This window comes from Leptinotarsa decemlineata, unplaced genomic scaffold (assembly GCF_025532065.1).
Source record: "Leptinotarsa decemlineata unplaced genomic scaffold, Ldec_3_MD MMD2_tig00026336_RagTag_RagTag, whole genome shotgun sequence".
Lineage (NCBI taxonomy): Eukaryota > Metazoa > Arthropoda > Insecta > Coleoptera > Chrysomelidae > Leptinotarsa > Leptinotarsa decemlineata.
The window spans coordinates 2,267,257-2,287,675 of record NW_027412692.1 but is presented as its reverse complement, the minus strand read 5'-3'; the positions used below and the strand labels follow the sequence as shown (position 1 = coordinate 2,287,675).

The window sequence follows — 20,419 nt, the reverse complement described above, 5'->3', positions numbered from 1 at the left end:
TATATACCATCCATTATATTTGCCGCAGTAGCAAATAAAATATTTTATACTTTAGCTTCCAGACCACGGCATATCAGCCCATATTTTGTTCTCGTTGATCATGACTCCGGCCGAGATAACTTCCTGAAATAGGAACCAACATCTTCATGTTCCAATACAAAATGTGTTAATTTAACTAGGTTTTCATTCAATTTGTCGTGTTTTGTTTTTCGTAGTAACCTAGAACTTTGTTGGAGTTCTGTGATGTATGTAATACTAACTATAATTTGAGTTGGCAATTTGAACTTTATTTGAATCAAAATAATATATAGAGAAGCAGCTTGACCGGTCCTTAACAAAAACTTCTATAACTGCAGGTTTACGAATGATTTTCAAAATGAGCCACTAAAACGTAGAATATATCTTGATTTTCCGTGATGCTTGTTTCAATCCATCAATGGTAATATCAACGGGAATTTATCAATAACTCGATGTCTGTATATCTTTCGTGTTCACAAAGTATCCAGAAGTCTGTCTACTAGAAAACTAGACTTCTGAATGTTTCTGAGGGTATGTCATGTAAAGTATCAAAAGCATTCAAGAGTTTGATATTTGGAAAGGATGCAAAACTACAGAAATTGTTCAATGGACCAAAACTGCCTTTTTCCATCGTTGACATAAAATTAGTACACTTTGAAGTGGATATTTCACATTTCTCCTATTTCAGGTATGAAAATTGAGAGAAAATCTAGTTTTGCAGTTTTTTCCTATCATTAGTGCAGGAGAAAAGATCTAACTGAACTAACAAGCAACTGCAAAATACTTGTTCTATTTTTAATGTCAGATCAGCAAGGCGTACCGGAGGTAATGAATGTTATCGAATTTAATAAATAACTTTGTCATATTTTTGACATCATTAATTGATATATTTGAAAGCTGTTACCATTTCAATTAACTATAGTCAATTACAGGAGTCTTGTTTGAGTAGACGACAAGTATAATTAATATAACAAATGTTGAAATAATTCAACTTGATAGTCGATTCGAGTTACTTTAAATATGACGAATGGGCAATATCTATCAGAGAAATGTATCTAATACTTCACTTTATTAATTGATATATTATAAGGTGGATGTTAACAACATTATGACTTGTGTTTATGAAATCTGGGTTGATATTTGCATTAATTCATGCAAAATTGCCCATAGAAATAAACGCCCTAGAGATACAGGAGTGACTTACTCTATTTTTGAAAAGTGAGTTTATATGTTTGAAATGAAGAATGAGAACAACAGTGTTTGATCTAGTTATTTTCTTGTGTTCAAAAATCTTTCCTCTCTTATATCACTTCGTAACTATGAAAAACTAGTTTCGTGTGTTTGGCGGCTGAGGAATGCTTGTGTTTCAGCTACACCCTAATCTTGAATTGATACTAGCAGTTGACCGCTACCTCTTCTGTAATTGTTAGGTAAAATTTGAAACCTCTGGTTGAAAATAAGTTCATTGCCAGATGAGTACTTTGATATAACTGGGTTATATGTCGATAACTTGGTGCACATTAAGGAAGAGTTTCAGTTTAGTAGTTTGAATAGTTCATTCTAGCCATTTCAAATAACGAGATACACTGTTTCTTGTATTTTCTTGGAGCTGCACTAATCTAAGAATATAAGAGCCGTTTTTTTCAGTTCACCCCAATATTACTACTTTGGAAACGATAAGACCTACAAGGTTGGTTAGATCGGACAATATTTTTCTATTTTGGGGAACTAGAATAATTCCTTTTCAAATCAAGAATATCAATGGTTGTTTTTGAAATATTCGCCGAAAACTAGAATTGTCGAATTCTGTTTTTTTTTTGGTTTTATCGCCTTCATTTTGATTAGTATGTAAAAGAAGCAGAAGAACTTTCAATACAGCTTCATAATTGTTATGATCTGATATAAATCAATTTATAATGCGACGTTTCGTTCATTAGATTTCATCATAAACTCAATTTTTTCAAATACGGACCTATGATTATTTTCATCAATTTTTGTAGCCACTGTAAAAATGTTCACAAAATTACCGGCCAGAGATACCTCAAAAAAGTAGTGACCGATATTTTCTGGGTTTAGAACTCAAAGATATATAACTCTCCACACGTAATATACAAACAGAACAAACAGAACAAAAAGTCAAAATACTCTTAATCATCTACGTCGTTCACAATATCTCCGTCCGTCTTTCCCATAACACATATTCACTGGTGCATTATTATTTTAATAGCCCTTTTCCAGCATTTGTGGACATATAGCCATGTTAGCCCTCCTTGTTTTTCTTTCAGTTCGTCAATATTGCCAATAGTTCAGCCGAATATCTTGTCTTCAATAAAGCCTTCGTAATGAAAGGTTTAAAAGAATCAGGTCAGGTGAACATGGTGGTCATTTGATAGAACCTTTGTTTCTTATCCACCTTCATAGAAAAGTCATATTGAGAGAATCTATGCAAATAGTTCTGCGATATAACGGAGCTCCGCCATGTCGGAAATACTGATATTTATCAAAATATTCTAAGGCAAATCTTCCAACAACTACATTACAGTTATCACAGTTGCTACAAAAATCGATGGAGAAGACTGAAGGATTTTAAAAATAAAAAAGTTGATGAAATGCAATGAACAAAACGTCTCATTGTAAATTGGTTTATATCACATTAAGAACGAATATAAAACAGTATTGAATGTTATAGATTTTGACGAATGTTTCAAAAACAACCAGATGTTCTCGATCTGAAAAGAGATCATTCAAGTTCCCAAAGTTGAAAACTTTTGTCCAATTCAACCTTGCCGTTTTATATATAGCAATAGTTGAGTTAGGTTAGGTTAGGTCACAAGTGAGTGGGTCTATTCGACCCTCCATCGAAATCCGCAAGGGTTTATTGTAGCACACACCTATTCAAACTTGACCAAATAAACCCAGCTTCCTAACGAAGCCGATTAGTTTATATGGTGATTGATCTTCCAGGTTAGTTGATGAGAGTGTGACTCTGAAAACCTAATTCGGTCCCCAGCGGGACAGGCACAAAGTATGTGCTCTGCTGTTTCATCATTTTCCAAATAGATGCGACACACACTGCCTTCATACAGTCCGAGTCTCTGCATATGATGATTCAGACGAGAGTGACCTGTGAGAAGGCTTGTTAGAGATTAGTTCATCCCTACTGTAGTCCAACTGTTTGGTTTCAAGCCTCGAAGGGTGAATGAACGCCTTGGGGTGAGCCAATCCTGAAAGATTTTTCCAGAATTCCTTGAATCTTCTTGGCATTCAGGTGTTCAAAGTCTGTTTGACACAGTGACACTTGGCCAGTGACAGGTTCTAGTCCGATGAAGCCGTTTGCAGCACCGTCCTTTGCAAGGAAGGCAGCAGTCTTATTACCTTACGATAGCAATAGTGGGATATGCCAAAAACGGCCTGTTTATTCGGTATGTAAACTTTTTTGTAAGTTTCAATAATAATCACGCGTGAGAGAAGCGTTTTCGAAAGTTTCATTTAATACCAGAGAAAAAACTTCAAGGCAGAAAACTCTTTTGCTAGATCTCATCTAATACCATAGTAATTGAGACAAAATATTGAGCAAGAGATACGTTTATGTATCTATTCAATATCAATGGATAATTCATTACGAATTCACATACTGACATTTCCAAAAAAAAAGTTCACATTCAGAGAATTGTCAAAAATCACAAGAAAACTATAGATTACAGGTACGATTAGTATTCGTAAGCAATTTTCTTACACAGCTGAACCCTTTATTAGAATGGCGCTTGCGCAGATTGATTATTGCGTATGAAACGGTCTTTATATGTAATTCAAAAACCATTCTACTCATAAAACCGATGCAAAACTGTTTTAGTGTTGTTCAATTCTATATCAAATTTCTTTCAATAATGTCTCTGTTTATCAATTTTTCATTTTATTGTCCATCGTCGTTATGAGCGACAATATGGTCCATTTGATACCGTACCGTACCTCAACAAGTAAATTCAAGGATGGTTAATGAAGCACATCCTTTGATATTTTTTAAATGATATAAGCGATGGGAACTTTGTGCAGCCACATTAATAAACACGTAAGTCTCAGCGGAAACACGTAAGAAAATCCAGTCTCCTCTATGTCTCGCTCACTTTATGAATAACACCGATCAAATAATAGTCCAGGGACCACACGTTTGTTATTTAAGATAGAGATAAGCAATGAAGAGTATTCTATACAGTTAATACTTATTTTTGAGATGTTCACCAAACAGTTTAGAAAACCACAACACGTGTTTTGTTGTACAATAGCTTTCTCACGAGTGTTCTTTCTAACTAAGTTCTACCTGATTAGTGCTTTATATAATACTAGTTGTTGCCCGCGTAGAATTTGGTTTGTCACATTGAGTTTCGTGATAGCCCATTCTGAACAAATAGTTACAATAGTTTTTTATTAACCCAAAACTTTCAGATTTCCAACTTCAAAACTGACGAAATTCAATAAAATCTTTGAACCAATATTTTTCCCTCTTTTGGGGGGTGGAAATTCCTGATTCTCTTTCTGGATGCTTATTTACGCTATACAAAGAACCTATCAGCATATTTCAAGATTCTAGGTTCCAGTAGTTTTGGCTGTACGTTAGTAATATAAGAGCAGGCACAGCTAGTAATTTATATTTTCACTTTGAAAATACAGTAACTGAAAAAATATTTCAATTGCACTAAATAATGAATAGCTTCGAGAATCTAACGATGTTACCTATAAAGAAATTCGCAAAACTAACACAACCGTCAACGAAGCGATGTCTACCATCACGCGTATGCCTGCGTTTGGGTCGCGTTCAGGGCGATGGCGCTTCATTGCTTATACCGCCCCTCTACCTCCGCGCATCGACCACTGTTGTTTTATAGTAGACGCGACGCGTAATGACTTACGCGTTGCGACTATTATATCAATTTTCATAAGAATTTGACAGATATTTCAAAATGTGCATTGTAAAAGAAGGATCCAATTTAATTGTATTTATGACTCAGTATTTTGCATATAGTGACTATCACATAGTAGTATCGCGGACTTTCATTCAGATATTTAAGATAAACAATCTTATGGTATATGGACACCAATACGTCTTGGCACAATCATGTCGCTGGAATTGCTTCTCAAAAGTTTTGAACATTATTCCGAACTAGAAAACTGTACACACCTCAGCAACTTTTGATGCTTTGTTAAGCTCAGATGAGACCTTCTTCGGAGTATTGTTCTCATGTATGGAGTTCTGCCCCCAAATATACCCTGAAGTTGCTGTATTCCACCCAGAAAAAAGCCATCCGCCTCATTGGAGACGCGAACATCACGTGCAATCTTGGACATGAAAAGATACACATACGAGAAAATATTACTGAACACAGTCCGTTTAGAGAATACCTGAACCAAATAGGGTTGTATAACCGTAAACCTTACCTACAAGTAATGTAAGTAATTCATAGCCAACCCAAATTATGTTTGGAAAAATATAACAAACATCCAACAGGAACCTGTACAAACTAATTTTGGGTACATTATTGTTGGAATGAGTGCATGAGAAGATGGAGATAAAAAACAATAAGCATATGAGGCTGCAGAACTTTCCAGAAATTCCAAAGAAATTGTATGAAACTTATTGAGGGATTTCAATGTTCATTTCAGTAAATGAGTTTTAATTTGAAAGCTGTGCATTTTTTTCGTGATCAAGGCACATCAGTTGAATTTTCCAGGAACCATAAAAGTTCAGATTCTTTCAATTGAGATCCTAATATTGACTCTTGAAAAAATATTTACAGAATCTTCAAAATGAACATATATAGGGTGAGGAGGCATCTATTCTTTTTGGGTTAGCAAATTTTCGTATCAATTTGACGTATCAGATCTGCCATCCTTCACAAGGGCATCAGAACCGATTTACCTATTTTTTTTCTGCCATAGCTTCAGCATCATTGTCAACCTGTATCTGATGATAACCTAACCTTACCTTTGATGACTTCACGAAAAAAAAACAGTATGTTGACAACAATCTGTCAATTTTGATTTCGAAGTAGACGATACGTATCTACCTGAAGATACCATAACAAAAATGAGACCTTAACTTCCACAATGATTCACTATGTAAAACAAAACTAAAGCAATTGGACGTGTCTCGTATCGAGTTATGAGTATGCTTGAATTTATTTGGTCGTGCCATAGTTTTAATTTTACAAAAACTCTCACGATATAAACTAAACTGTATGATGAAAATGACGATTATGTTTTTCTCCACTATTTGGAAACCGTTTGACTTGTCAATTTTTCCCAAGTCTCCGGAATTTTTTTTTGTGGTGAATGAATTTGAGTCCACTGGTTTAGTAAACGATCGACCAACACCCGTACGTCGACGAAACGCAAGATCTGCCACGAACATCGCCGCTGTCTGTGAGAGAGTGCAGGAGAATCCGAGGTAGACGATTTCGCATCTCTCACAAGAACTCGGCCTTTTCCATACCACAATGTGCCCAATTTTGTGTCGTGACTTGGTCCTGCACCCGTAGAAAAATCAACTGATCCAGGAACTGAAGGTAAAAAACCACAGCCAACTACGTGTATTCGTTGAATGGGCTCTAGAGCAATCGGCAACCGACCCTAATTTTCATCGAAGAAGCATCTTCATCGATGAGGCCCATTTCTGGATGAATGGGTTCGTGAAAAAACAAAATTGTTGAATTTGGGACGATACCAATCCACATGAGAGCCAAGAGCGTCCAATGCGGGTCGAAAAAGTCACTGTTTGGTATGAATTTTAGCCTGGAGGAATCATTGGTCCATATTTATCTGAAAACGGCATGACCAGGCGATTACTGTCACCGGCGAGCATTGTAGGCCGATGATCACCATCTTATTTTGGCCTGAATTGGATGATCTGGACGCTTAGATAAGTCTGAGTCTGGACGCCGGCGACATGTGGCTTCAACAGAATGGCGCTACGTGCCACACAAGTCATGCAACATTGGATATTCTGCAAGAGCGATTTGACGGCATGGTCATCTCACGTGGAAGTGATGTGATATGGCCTTCGAGATCGTGCGATTTTACCCCATTAGACTTTTTCTTGTGTGGTTTTCTCAAGTCATTGGTGTATGCGAATAAGTCACAAACCACAGAGCCAACATAACCCATGCCATCGGTCAAATTCATCCTGATTTATGCGCCAGAGTCATGAAAAATTGGACGATTCGGGTGCGCCCCACCAAGGGAAGCCGTGGCGAACAGTTGAACGATGTTGTATTCCACACATAATGGCATCAATAGGTTTTTCAAACGAATAAAAAAGTTTGATGATATCTCAGACACACTTTGTTTTATTTAAATTCAAAGATAGTAAGCGTTTAATGCAATATCTTATAGTTTCGCTACACGGTTGGGCTACATCAGTTAGTGGTTATGTCTTCTGGGCATAATTTGGTTTTTCCATGAATTGTTTGTCTCCTGCGATCCAGTGCCTCATATTCGTAATTATAATGTGCTTAAAATGTTCAAGGTAATTAACGTAAAGCAATTAAGGTAATTGATTTAATAATGATCAATATCTGAATGACTATCCAATTCCACATTTTACGTGACCATTTTTGCAATCATTGAAATGGGTACAGTAAGTTTTCTTTAGACCTACAGTTTTTTATTTCTCGAAGGAATGAGGCAGCGTAAGGGCCGGATTTGGAAATCTGGAGGCCCTAAGGCAAGTAAGGAACTATGAAAAATTGTCCAAAACTAATCACTTCACAATACTCATAAAAAAAGGAAACATGATGGGCCCTTTCATTTTTTTTTATAAAAGTTGAATTTTAAACTTTCCGCTGAAAATATTAAATTCAAAATTTTCAAAAAAGGAGAATCGAGCAAAAATCATCGCGTTGAATAAGTAGTGTCGCTTGAAAATTTCCGTTCAAGTGATTTTTCTTAATTATTTTATTTTTCTTCATCTCATGAATACAAATTGCAAATTACACATTGAGAAAAATATTGCCAATGTAATTCTCGATCAAATAAAAAATTGATAGTACTTGTTTTATTGGCCGCCGTGGTATTGCGCCCGACTCACAATCGGAAGGCAGTGGGTTCGATTTCCAGAATTCATCTGGTTGAAGCTGGGATGATTCTGCAACCGTGTTAGGAATCACACGTTGAAAGGTAAGACCTCGTTAGTCCTTAGCTCGCACAAGTTTCTCAACTTCTGAGGGTTTTCTGATATATCGATATTTTTTTATGGATAAAACACAAGCACAACAGGAAAATCCTTAGGGCGCTCTCAGAGCGGTGCCTGTTCGAAAGTAGTTATTCACATTGTATTTAAATCGCTGGAGATTGAATCCATTTGGAAAAACATTATCAAAAAGTTTATTCCACATAAACGCAGTTCTCCAAATGAAAGAAGGTCTGATCTGAGCTTTATACAACATCAAAAGTTGCTGAGGTGTGAATAGTTTTCTGGTTTGGAACAGTGTTCCAAGCTTTTGAGAAGCAGCCTTTGCAATTCCAGTGATATGTGACATAATGGTGTCCATTTTAACACCCAACAAACTGATCGAAGCTCATTCAGGCTAATTCAGTTTTTGATTGAAAATTATATATTGTAAAAGTAAATCATCTCCCAAGGATCCCACAGAATTTTCCAGTTTTTATGTCAATCAACAACTGAGCAAGAGCAATTGAAAATGTAAGATCGCCCGCGGTACATCGTGACGTCACACCAGGCAAACGAGCTTCGAGCGGTGGCAACCGGGCCTCTAGTTGGAGATTATGAATCGCTGCTATCGTCAATTCAATTCAATTTTCTTCAAAGTAATGTATATATCAATTCTGGGTAACTGGCATTTTTGAGACAAAAGTCCTATAATAAATAAAGAGTACTTCGGGATTCCAAGACATAACTTCGGATTTTTCTTCATGACGTAAATAGATCTTCGCTCAATATTGTGTTTCGAATTCCAGTTTTCAACTAATATTCCAGACAAAGTAGAATCTGATGATGTATCAACAGAAGTCATGTCTGATGTACTCAAACTCTCACTGTCCTTAGTAGTAATTTTTTCCAATACTTTCTGTATTTTCTATTTCTTTAAAACAATTTCTTTTTCGGTGGTATATAATATATACGGTCTATTTAGCTTTTGATCTTCGAAAAACCTGTTTATTAACCTGAATTCCAACATTAAAGATCTTTTCCTGTGTACCTGTTTCATCAGACATAATTTGATTTTCAGCGATATCTTCGTTACAAGTATTCAACAATTTTTTTTTTCCTTTTTTTGAACAAACGGTGGAGGTTTAGATGTATGGGCCGTCGGTCTATCAATCTGGCAATCAAATATATGCAGAATTACGCCTGGTTTCAATATCATTTTTCCCACTTTCATAGTTTTGATATACATGTAATTTTACTCAGTCTGTTTTAACCTAAAATTCAAAGTAGTGCTCAGAGTGAACTATAATTTTTTTATTAATCATTATCATTCATACTTACATTGAAATGATCTTCGCAACAAAAATGCGTCCCCTTACTGGCACATACAAAGACGGCCCTCCGCATAGGGCGCTGCCATATTTTTCGTAACAGTGAAATAAAAATTTTGTCTGGTGCAATTACCGAAGAATTCTTGCATTTAGGAACGATGCAATACTTGTAACTTTATTATTTATCATTGTTCATATTCACGCAGTTGACACACTGCAGTAAACAACACACAACTTGCTTTCTACGGCTTTAGAACACAGGTATTTCGCTTATTTGCCAGCACTCCCTTGTCTCCGAGTCGACTGATGTGACGTCAAGCTTGACCACGCCCCGTTTCGGTGAAAGCCACATTCAACAATTATTTTGAGGGGAAAGATAAAGAGAGAAAATTCAGATTTTTTGCAGATGTACTATTTGAAACATATACTTTCAAATTATGAAATAAAAAAAAAATGTTAAATGAGCCCATATCTGGTTCGGAGACATTTATGTACTTGGAGAAAACCGATGCCTGGGTTTTTGTGGTATTAATTTGAACCTGGTTACTTTCAACCCAATTCGAAATCACTTCTAGATCCCCATTAAGATATGCAACCTCCTGCTTCCAGTGAAGATGTGCCTCCGTAGCCGATGTCCTGGAATCCAAACGAAATGACGATAATGATGTTTGTGCAAGTATTCTTATAAAAATGCAAAATATATGTTTGGGTCAAAATTTAGATATTTTTTATCTTTATTCTGGGGGCTTCTCCTATGGAGGCCCCGGGGCAGTAGCCCTCCATGCCTTCCCCTAAATTTGGTCCTGGGCAGCGTCATGAAAGCTCTTCCGTTTCGCACAAGTTGCACTTCCGCCCAGAATTTGCATGAGTAACCTCGTTATATTTCAATTAATTCACACAAAATATTGATGAATTATACACATAATCCTTCCTCTTGGATCACTCCGTCAATGGGTAAAAACCGCAGACAGACATACAGACGCGGCGACTGGTAATTTTCGTTTTTAGTCCCAATCAGACCTAACCTATAACCTAACTTACGGTAGAAGCAGTGAAATTTACTAAAACTGGAAGAAGATTGAGCAAACTCACAAAAAGAAAACTAGATGGTCAGAACTCTTTCAGCTCGCTATCAAACATAGATACGAGACGATTAGTCTGAAAACCAGCAATGATGCTGGTTCGTTCAAGGTTCGTTTGAATAAAAAAAAATATAAGTAACGATTAACACTTCTTGAGTTGATTTAACGAAATGAATCAAGTAAGTAGGTGATATAAATAAGTCATATTAATCACTTCTAATATAATGATTGTAGAAAAACAAAGGACGGCATTTACATGGAAAATTATCTTTCTTTTTGCATAATCCAAGGTTCTTAGATGACGGCAGTCAGACTTTAAAGGAAGTAACATGGTCAATTATAATTTGATCAAAAGTCAATAATTGATTGTCCCTATCATACGAATAAGTATAATTGCCTGTGACTAATAACCAGTAATAGTACTTATTTCGATGGATTTAATTGAATATGTAATTATAGTATTCCGTATGAGGAGAAGGTTTTGACATCGATAAGGTGGTACACTTTCCATATAAAATATTTCAATCTCGTAACTTTTGTTAGTTTGAAGAAAATGGATAGAAAGGATTTCCGTGTGTTGATAAAGCATTGGTTTTTGAAGAGTTACAAATTGTTGAAATTTTTCAAAACATGATTGGTTTTTGTCATAATTTTTTTGCAATTTTAGTTATTTGTATCTTGAAAACGAATGATATTCGATAAACATTTCATAAGAAAAAGTTGTTGATTCCGACGAGATCCACCAAATACTTAGTTTTTGTAATGTTTTCAGCAACCTAGAAGCTAAGTGATAGGCGTCGATATAGAAAATTCTAAATATCTCGAAAACGATCACCTGCAGCGTTGTTGAAGAAGTGTACCTTTTTAATTTGGAAAATGTGTGGAAATTAGGTTCTTTCATAAAAAGTATCAATAGTTTACTGTCGTGAAAGTTAGGACAATTTAAAATAAATAATGACAGCGTACACAGCATCCTCCAGATGTAACATGAAAATTAATACAAAAATTTTGATTTTCCTCGTTAAAAAAACACGGGTACCAAATTTCGTGCAAATAACTTATTTGTTGCAAAAGTTATTTTTTGTAAAACGAACAAAAAAAAAAATCAAATTCAACACCCCATATCTCCGAAACGAAACATTTCCTGGCACAAATTTATATAGACTTATTTTCTTAAAATTGTCTCAGGGATACGTCACTTCAATTTTACAACGTACTTATGTTACACCCTGTATACTAAGGCTGAAGACAAATCGTGCTACAAAAATGATATCGCTATATAATTGTTGTGTCAAATGAATCAAATGAAATCAAATTCAATAATAATAAAGTTTGAACGTGCATTTGACTGAAAACCCCGTTACTCACTTCCTTCCACATACTACTCTCAGTCATTGACCAGAAAAAAAACTTCTGTCAACTTTATTGATGATTTCAATATTAAAAGTCACGAATATCAAATCCAATCTGCTCGTACATTTTTGACGTCATCCGATTTTCTCATTCATGTTTAAATTAATAAACAAGATGAAGTTGCTTTCATTTTCCTCGGTACAAACGAGTACCTCTCCAACCCGTGGTGTTACATCATTAATATCATTTAAAATGCCTTCACATAATCACAAATTGAAAGTTTCTGAAAACCTAAATTACAATTATCGACTCGTCATACTGAACGTGTTTTATTTTTCGTTTTGTATTGAGCCTGGAGATATCAGCGAGTGGAGTGGATATTGAAAAATCGGTATCAGAATTAATAAGATATTCAATTGCAATAACTCGCCCCAAACAAAAAACTATCCTGTTTTACCGCTATATTCGCGCTCTCAAACGTTGCTTTTGGCTGTTGCCAATTAGACATAAGTTATTGAAAATAATTGTGTAGTTAACATCGGAATTCAGCGCATATTTCAATCAGACAGCACAATTCCGAACTAGAGAGAGTCATTAGGAATATTCGTTAAATAATAGATGAGTAAGAACCGTTTTTATTGTTGTTATATGAACTTTTATTAGAATCAATAAGTAACGAACACAGTTCTAATTGTCGATAGACTTTAACTAAATTTTGTTCATTTGTGTCGGTTATATATACAGAGTGTTTTCAATAACTTGCAAGTATTCAAGCTTATTTTTGAAAATATGCCGATGTCAATATGAACATATTTCTAATTAACAACAGACTTGAACTGAATTTTCCTGATTTGTGTCGGTTATATACAGAGTGTTTTTAATAACATGTTAGTAATCAAGCTTATTTTTGGATCAATATGCCAATGGATCTCACGAAAAACTCTGAAATGTATTTCCTGCTGGTCGTCATATCATTTCAAATTTCGAAAAATAATAGTATTAGCAATATTATATATCAAAAATCAACTATTGTCTGAAATTACCTTCCCAGGTAGTCTATAAGAATTTCTGATATAATCAAAGCCCTCTCCAGTGTATAGAAGTCATCTATTCAAAAATGATCCATTCTTGTGTAGTTATTATTAGGTAGATTCAAAAGTTACTCCAATGCAACTATTGGTGCGGTTTTCATTGCTCCCGTTTATTCTCAACAAAGCAAATTTTTTTCTGTTGCTAGTTTGTTAATGGCAGGTATTTTTGTTGTAGTCACAGTCAGCAAGGTTCATTTCGTGGAAATCATGAATTGATCATATGTAAATGTATCTCTATATGATACTATCAGTTCTATAACTTTTTTGGCTATACACAATACGTATCTGTTGCAAATATTGAGTTTAATGGAAAAAATCATGGATTTATACATGCTACCTTAGTTTATGAAGGTAAGCGTATACAATTATGAAATGTTTGCATCGAAAATTTCCTTTAAAGCGATGAAATAGTGATGAAATTGAAAGCTACTTCTGTGTGACATAAGTAAATCTGATTCAATTTGATGTTTGCATTGATACAGTAAGCTGAGAATATTTCAGAAAATAATCTTCACGAATACCACTCGATTTCAAAACTTTCTCAGATTATTTTCTTCGCACCTATAAAATGGTGAAAAATTGAAAGTTGGGCCAACAAAACAGAGTATTCAGCGATAAAAAATTTCTTTCCAACAACGATAAAACTAACAACAATAAAACTGACAGCAATAAAGCTGGATCTTGCATCATTCGTGACTCTCGAGGCCTAGTCAATATATTAATCAAATTGAACCAATAGAATTTAATATTTGAATATACCAGAGAAATTTTGCATGAATGCTCCTATAGAAATCCGCAGGTTCAATTTCATACCATGATTAGGGCAGTAACTGCACCCTATCTCTATTGAGACAACTAGAAATTTTGAACCCAAACTTCGTTAAGTTAGAGCAATACTAATAGAGAAACCAGCAATAGAAGAAACCATTCATTCTACCAACTCGTGGTTTTATCATGCTGGTTGGTCGCATGGAATTGCAAAATGAAGTTATTGATAGAAAATGAAAATTCATCGATAAAATTTGAAGTTTTTTCGTATCACTTTGGTTTAAATTTTGACTTTCGGCAATGCCATAATTTTTACTCAATTTTCTCACAAAATTATGATCCGTACGCCACTGATTTTTACGGGCACGTGCCTATCGCGCTTGGCCGCCTACTACGATGTAGTTTCATTGGCACCTGGAAGGCATCACGGTCTCTGAGAAATCTCCGATCTTTATCATAACTTTGGTTCTGTTGAGAAACGACCAAACACAATCCCATCACATTTGAACGAGTTACAGTTCGCAAACAATGACGCGAAATGATGGAATTCATCTAAGATTTCAGCTTTCACTCGCATCACGAAATATAGTTAATAAAGATGTCCTTATTGGTCAAAAAGAAAGAACTTCTGATTTCTACCGATGGTGGCGCTATTCAAACGATAAACGTTATAACGGAACATGCTTTTTCGTCATGTGATAGTCGCAAGCGTGTCGACATGTTGAGAGAGCGGTAGTTTGAAAGTTTCGTACAGTTTTATCTAATATTAGCAATATTATCTGCACAAACAGATCAATCAATTTAACAAATTACTTATGATGTTGAACTAGTTCAGCATTCAGTCATAGAACATTATTGTGAACAATTGGAAAGACCGCCAAAGTCTCGTGGACATTCACAAAACGGCGAAGAATGACATGAGAGCGACCAGCATGACAAATCCACGAGACCGTAAGACAAGTGGTTTTATCGTTTGTTGTTTGAGGACAATTGAGTCCTGCAATGTATTCGTGATTTGGTCCCTCATTACTGATGTACCAATGTCCTACACCACAATGGCTGTGTAGTGTATGAATAGGAATGATCTGTTATTTGGTGCTGGAATCAAATCTCATAATATGTTCTTGAGTTGAATACAAGTCTTCAAAGGCAAGCTCAAATGACAAAATACGTCACATCATGTTATTTCCTCAAATACTCGTCGATCTCTTCAAAAGCGAATTTTATTTTGATTCGAAATACTCAAAAAACTGGTTGAAAGTTTTAGTCAGCATTCTGAAAACACAAATTATTTGATGCAGAAACTGAAAGTACTTTGCATGATTGTTCCTTGAGAGAATTCGAAAAGTGTATTAGAGATATTTTTCCAGTCTTTCCAGATGACAGTTTCTATATATTGAAAAGGCAATTGAAGTAGATCAGGACACAGAAATGAATTTCTTACTCTACTGCCCAGATGGCACACAATTTCCCTGGGAAATCCAGAATATCCTTAAGATTTCTCGAAAGGAATCCCATAAATGTCCACAGGATTATCATCCCACAACTCCTAGATCATCGATTCCTTCCTCATCCTGAAGATAATATCAGCATTGGACATGTTTTGCTGATGTCCACATGGAATTCGAAGGATATTCCATTTCCATCACAAGTTGTAGAACGTCCCAAATGATATTAATGTGATGCGTACTCGGGATTTCCTCAATATATCCTTAAAATGTCATAACACGTGATGAGGAAAATCATTAGAAGAGAACACACGATTCATGTCTTATTTTACAAGGATTTCATGGACAACAGTTAACAAATTTCAAACAATCGTGACAATTTAGAAAAAACAAATTTCATTAAATTGAGTTCGGTGGTTCGGTTGTCATCGGTTGGAAGTCGTTGCAGTTTTGTACTGCCCAGTGTAAATCTTGCAATAAAGTGTTATAGCGGATTAACACCAAACGAACTAAACCACAACAAAATAGCAACTGTCTCGATTTAGACAAAACAAAAACTTGTGTTGTCAAATTGAAGAACATTCTGAAGACTATTTTTGTCAACAATGTAATGTCGTGTCGGCAGGCGGAAAAATCAAAAAGTTTCGGTGTTTTTTTTTGTGTTTCTGTAAACTGAGATCGCTATGTGGAAACGGACGGCGACATTATTACTTTATTTGAAGTGTTGATCTGTGGTGGGTATAAATTTTGAATATCAGCACTAGGCAGGCTATTTCCATTGATTTTTTGTATTGTTGTTTATGTCCAACAAGAATGAGATTCAATTTTCCTTTGAAGAACATAACCGAAAAAAAGTAATGGACAGTTTAATAATTCAGCAATTTCATTGCTATTTGTGTACTGGAAACGATATAAAACAGTTCACAATAAAACACGCGACTCAGATAAGTTTTTGTCTGTTTGGGGGAAATCGGATTTCGAGTTTGTTATCGAAACTGAAAAAAATTTTTTGTTTCTTTTTGAAAAAGAAAGCGAATCCGTTTGTTGGAAATCCGTCTCATCACAGTAACTGAAAATACACTCAACCAACCATTAGTTTACGCCCCTTCGTTTCGGTTCTCATTGTGGGAATTGAGAAACATTATTTTAGTTGAAAAAAAATTCTTGAGGAAAATCAGTTTTTTGTGAAAAAGTGATTGTCTTGTAACATTCAATGTTTTTTGAAAGTAGTTATTTCGAAAAGACTTTCACCTTTAGTGTTAATTATTGTTCATATGAAAGTAGTATTTCAGTATCTGTTTGTATCTGAAAGAAACGTCTTTGTGTGATCTACACATCTTTGTGAATAGTTTTTATTGTAGTTATTTTCTTTTCTCCTTTCTTTGAAAGTTCACACATGTTTTGAAGATGGAGTAATGGAAAGCCAAGAAGCTTTTTTTCAGTAATTCTCACTTTCCGCCAACATTTTTTCTAGTAATTACTTTTCTCCATCCCTTCCAGAAATAGATAATTGAAAAATTCTCTGTTTATTTTTAAAATATTATATTCAGCATTAAGATATGTCTGGTTGAAAATAAAGTATGTTTTCAAGTTTAATATCAAAATAAAATGTGAAATTGAATATTGTCAAATGAAGCACATTAAAAACACGAAAAGATAAGTATCCACCAATAAATGAATTGTTTTTTAGGAGCAAAACATCAAAAAATACTTTTTTTCTAGAGTTTTTGAAAAAAAATCCGTTTGGTGTAATTTCGTTTTTACTTGAATAATTTCGATTTGATTTCAATCGACTGTCAAGTCTAGACACCATTGAACAAGTCTAGACAACATGAATAAAATATATTGTTTTGTGCTAGAGAAAAATATACATCACATCACCTTCGAACAAAGTATTGTGAAAGTAGGCACATTTGTCTGACTTTGGACAAAATACATCGAAACAAATGAATATATGATGACTTTCACTCCTATGACAATAACAATATCTTGAGGGCATTATAATTATGTAATAAAAACTCCTGGACGTTCTGTTATACAGTCCCCGTTATATTCCTCATGGCATATACCCGATGCATTTCAGTTCGGACTTCCGTTGGTTGTCTTATATGATATAAATTGATTTGAAATACTGAAAAGAATCTGTAAAAAAATTAAAAAAAGAGATTAGCTGAACAATAATAATTATATTGAAAAAAAATCGAATTTCAGTGAAATAAAATACAAACAACAAAAAAGAAACTATTAAGACGAGATGAAAATTAAAAAAAAATATTAGCATGAAATGAAAATTTAAAATTTAAAGATTCCCATCGGAGTTACTTCACTACTTTAACTTTTAATTTTCATTTCTTGTTAATGATTTTTTTAATTCTCATCTCTTGTCAATAGTTCAATTATTTTTTTTTTATTTTCTGGTTGTTTGTATTTTATTTCAAGGTAAGTTCAGTTTTTTTGCTTAATATAATTGTTATTTTTCAGTTAATCTCTTTTTTTTATTTTTTACAGATTCTTTTCAGTATTTCAAATCAATTTATATAATATAAGACAATGGAAGTTCGAACTGAAATGCACCAAGAAACCAACTACTTTCAAACAAATATACATGATATCCAGACATACCGTGACCTGACAAGATCCGTGTTTTATCTTCTTAACAGGTACATAATAACCTCTATTTTGCACAAAATGTGATCCCTAACATATTCTTTTCAATCTCCGTTTTCTCCTAGTGACATTGTCAGGGCATCACAGGGAAGTCCTATATGGAAGCCAAAAATTGTAACATTTCCGTTGCCTAGTGGTAGGGGCTATATTCATCATTAAATCATTGTTTTTTAAAGAATGATTGAAAATTCTTGAGATATTTAGCTGTTTTTGAAGCGAAACCAGAACTGCAAATTCCGAAGTAGTTTACTTCATTTCTTGAAGATGCCAACTTAGTTGGTGGCGCGCCCGTTGCAGTTCTGGAGTTTGGAAACAGTGCTTGTTTTGTGCTGGATTTATTCTTCGTAAGAAGTTCCAGGTATATCTTACATTCGCCATTAATTTATTCATTCACAGTTCAGCTCTGAATATCCAATTTGACAGCAAAAACCAAAGAGGCTATTAGTAATCTTTGTTGTATTGTGATATTCCATTGAACAATATTCATTGACGACATAATATGAATCATAATTACTATAATTAATACGATGTATTTATCACATTATTAAATAACTTTTCGTGGTTCGAACAATGAACTATTGTTTCATTTTTCTGGGCTGAATCGTATCACATAGCTGAAAATGGAATAATAGTTCAGTGACCGGAAAAACTCATAAAGCTCATTTACATTTGATATTTGAATAAAGGATATTTCTCGAATGCATAGTTACCTCGAAAATGTCTCTGAAATAAATTTAACTGGTATATTTATTAGTCCATCATCCAACATATCCCATTTTCTGAACAAATCGGCCCCTCATCCTCTATTCGAGGTTATCACTCTTCTTTAATATCACTCAAAGACTGGTAATACAATATTTAAACATAGGATGTTTCTCGAATGCATAGTTTTCTCAAAAATATCTCCGAAATAAATTTAACTGGGATAATTATTGAATCATCATACAAAATATCTCATTTTCTGAACAAATTGGTCCCTCTCCGTATATCTGAGATTACCATTCTTCTTTAATATCACTCAAAGACTGAGAATACATTAATTACTAAATTACCACACATAACTATACACAACTTTATTTTCAATTTGATTTTATGTGCTATTTTATTGTAATTTTTTGCCATATTCTAGGATTAAGTACATGTAATTAAAAATGCTGATTGGAAGGAAGTTATACGATAACTGTGATATAGAATATGTTACCAACATGAATTATCAAGAAAACATATCTTTTGAAACTCGACAATTTCAATAATACAATAATAATTATTTTGGATTTTTTTAACGTTTCAGAAGCTTGAGAAAAACCATTCACAACACAATTCTGGACTTGAGTAGTAATTAATTATTGGCATTGGTATTATAACATTTTTACAGTTAAAATATGTATCAAAAGTATGTTTTCTAAAGTAGTTTCAAATGAAGGAATTTAGCCACAATCGTATACTTAACGTGAACGTATAGTTCGTATAGTCACTCATTTTGGGATAGGATGTTTCCTCCCCGCTCCACGAGATTGAGCTGACATCAGAATAACTATATTCAGTAGAATAGAATTGATGACCAGATGAAACAGGATCCAAAAAGGTATTCACAATTCGTACATGATCACTATTCAATCTTGATAAATGAAAACTACAGCAACTGGTTAGTTAATTTTTTCAATTAATTCATTTTGTTTGATATATTTCTCCTAGCTGCTATTCTGTACAGTACAGAACAACTAGTAGTACGAAATTGAACACTTGTATGAAAAAAGAGTTGCCTTTACAGTCCTGGAAGGACTTGAAATAATACTGAAGAGACAAATCAGGCGAGTTGCCCTATGTTCGTTGCCTTGAACAAATGCCAGGACTCCTGATAAACTGGCTAATCGAGAGAAAAAAAAAACACGATCCGTCAAGAGCATTACCTCAATCTATTGAATCAGATTTGGCTGAGAAAGGTATAAAATTGACCATAACTGTCTGAACCTCCGCCATTCTCATAACAGTTACTACGAATCTTCAAGATGAAGCTGTTAGATTTAAGGGTGCCAGGGGTTGCCCTCAGAGCAACCCCTGGCACTTTGTTAGGAATCACACGTTAAAAGGTAAGACCTCGTTAGTCCTTAGCTCGCACAAGTTTGTCAACTTCTGAGAGTTGTCGTTCGTATGGGGGTGGCAGCTGATTAACGGAAAAACAGATTTTAAACAGATTTTAAACAGATTTTTTTTCTGTTTTGTGATCACTTTTGTTTTTATGTCCTTGACAGATGAGAGGTAGAACTGCAAATTCATGCAGATGACCTTGTACATTATTACCAAGTCGGAAAGGGTAGCCTGTAATACTCCAAAGAACATTGGTGCTAGATGGAGCAGGTACTGAAATATGTATGATGGAGTTTTTCACGAAGCCAGCCTTTTCCTATGGCTGGCTTCGTGAGGGATATTTCAAATCGCTTGGCGTTTCGGGTGCAAGCAACTCCACTGGAGCCGAAAGCTATACAGAAAACGGTTCAGG

The 20,419-nt window shown here is 34.6% G+C and overlaps 1 protein-coding gene across 2 annotated transcripts in view; it reads right to left on the bottom strand.

The window, feature by feature from the left end:
* The window catches only part of LOC111518191 (uncharacterized), a 151,754-nt gene that overhangs the window by 28,375 nt on the left and 102,960 nt on the right, over positions 1–20,419 (bottom strand). The window lies entirely within an intron of this gene.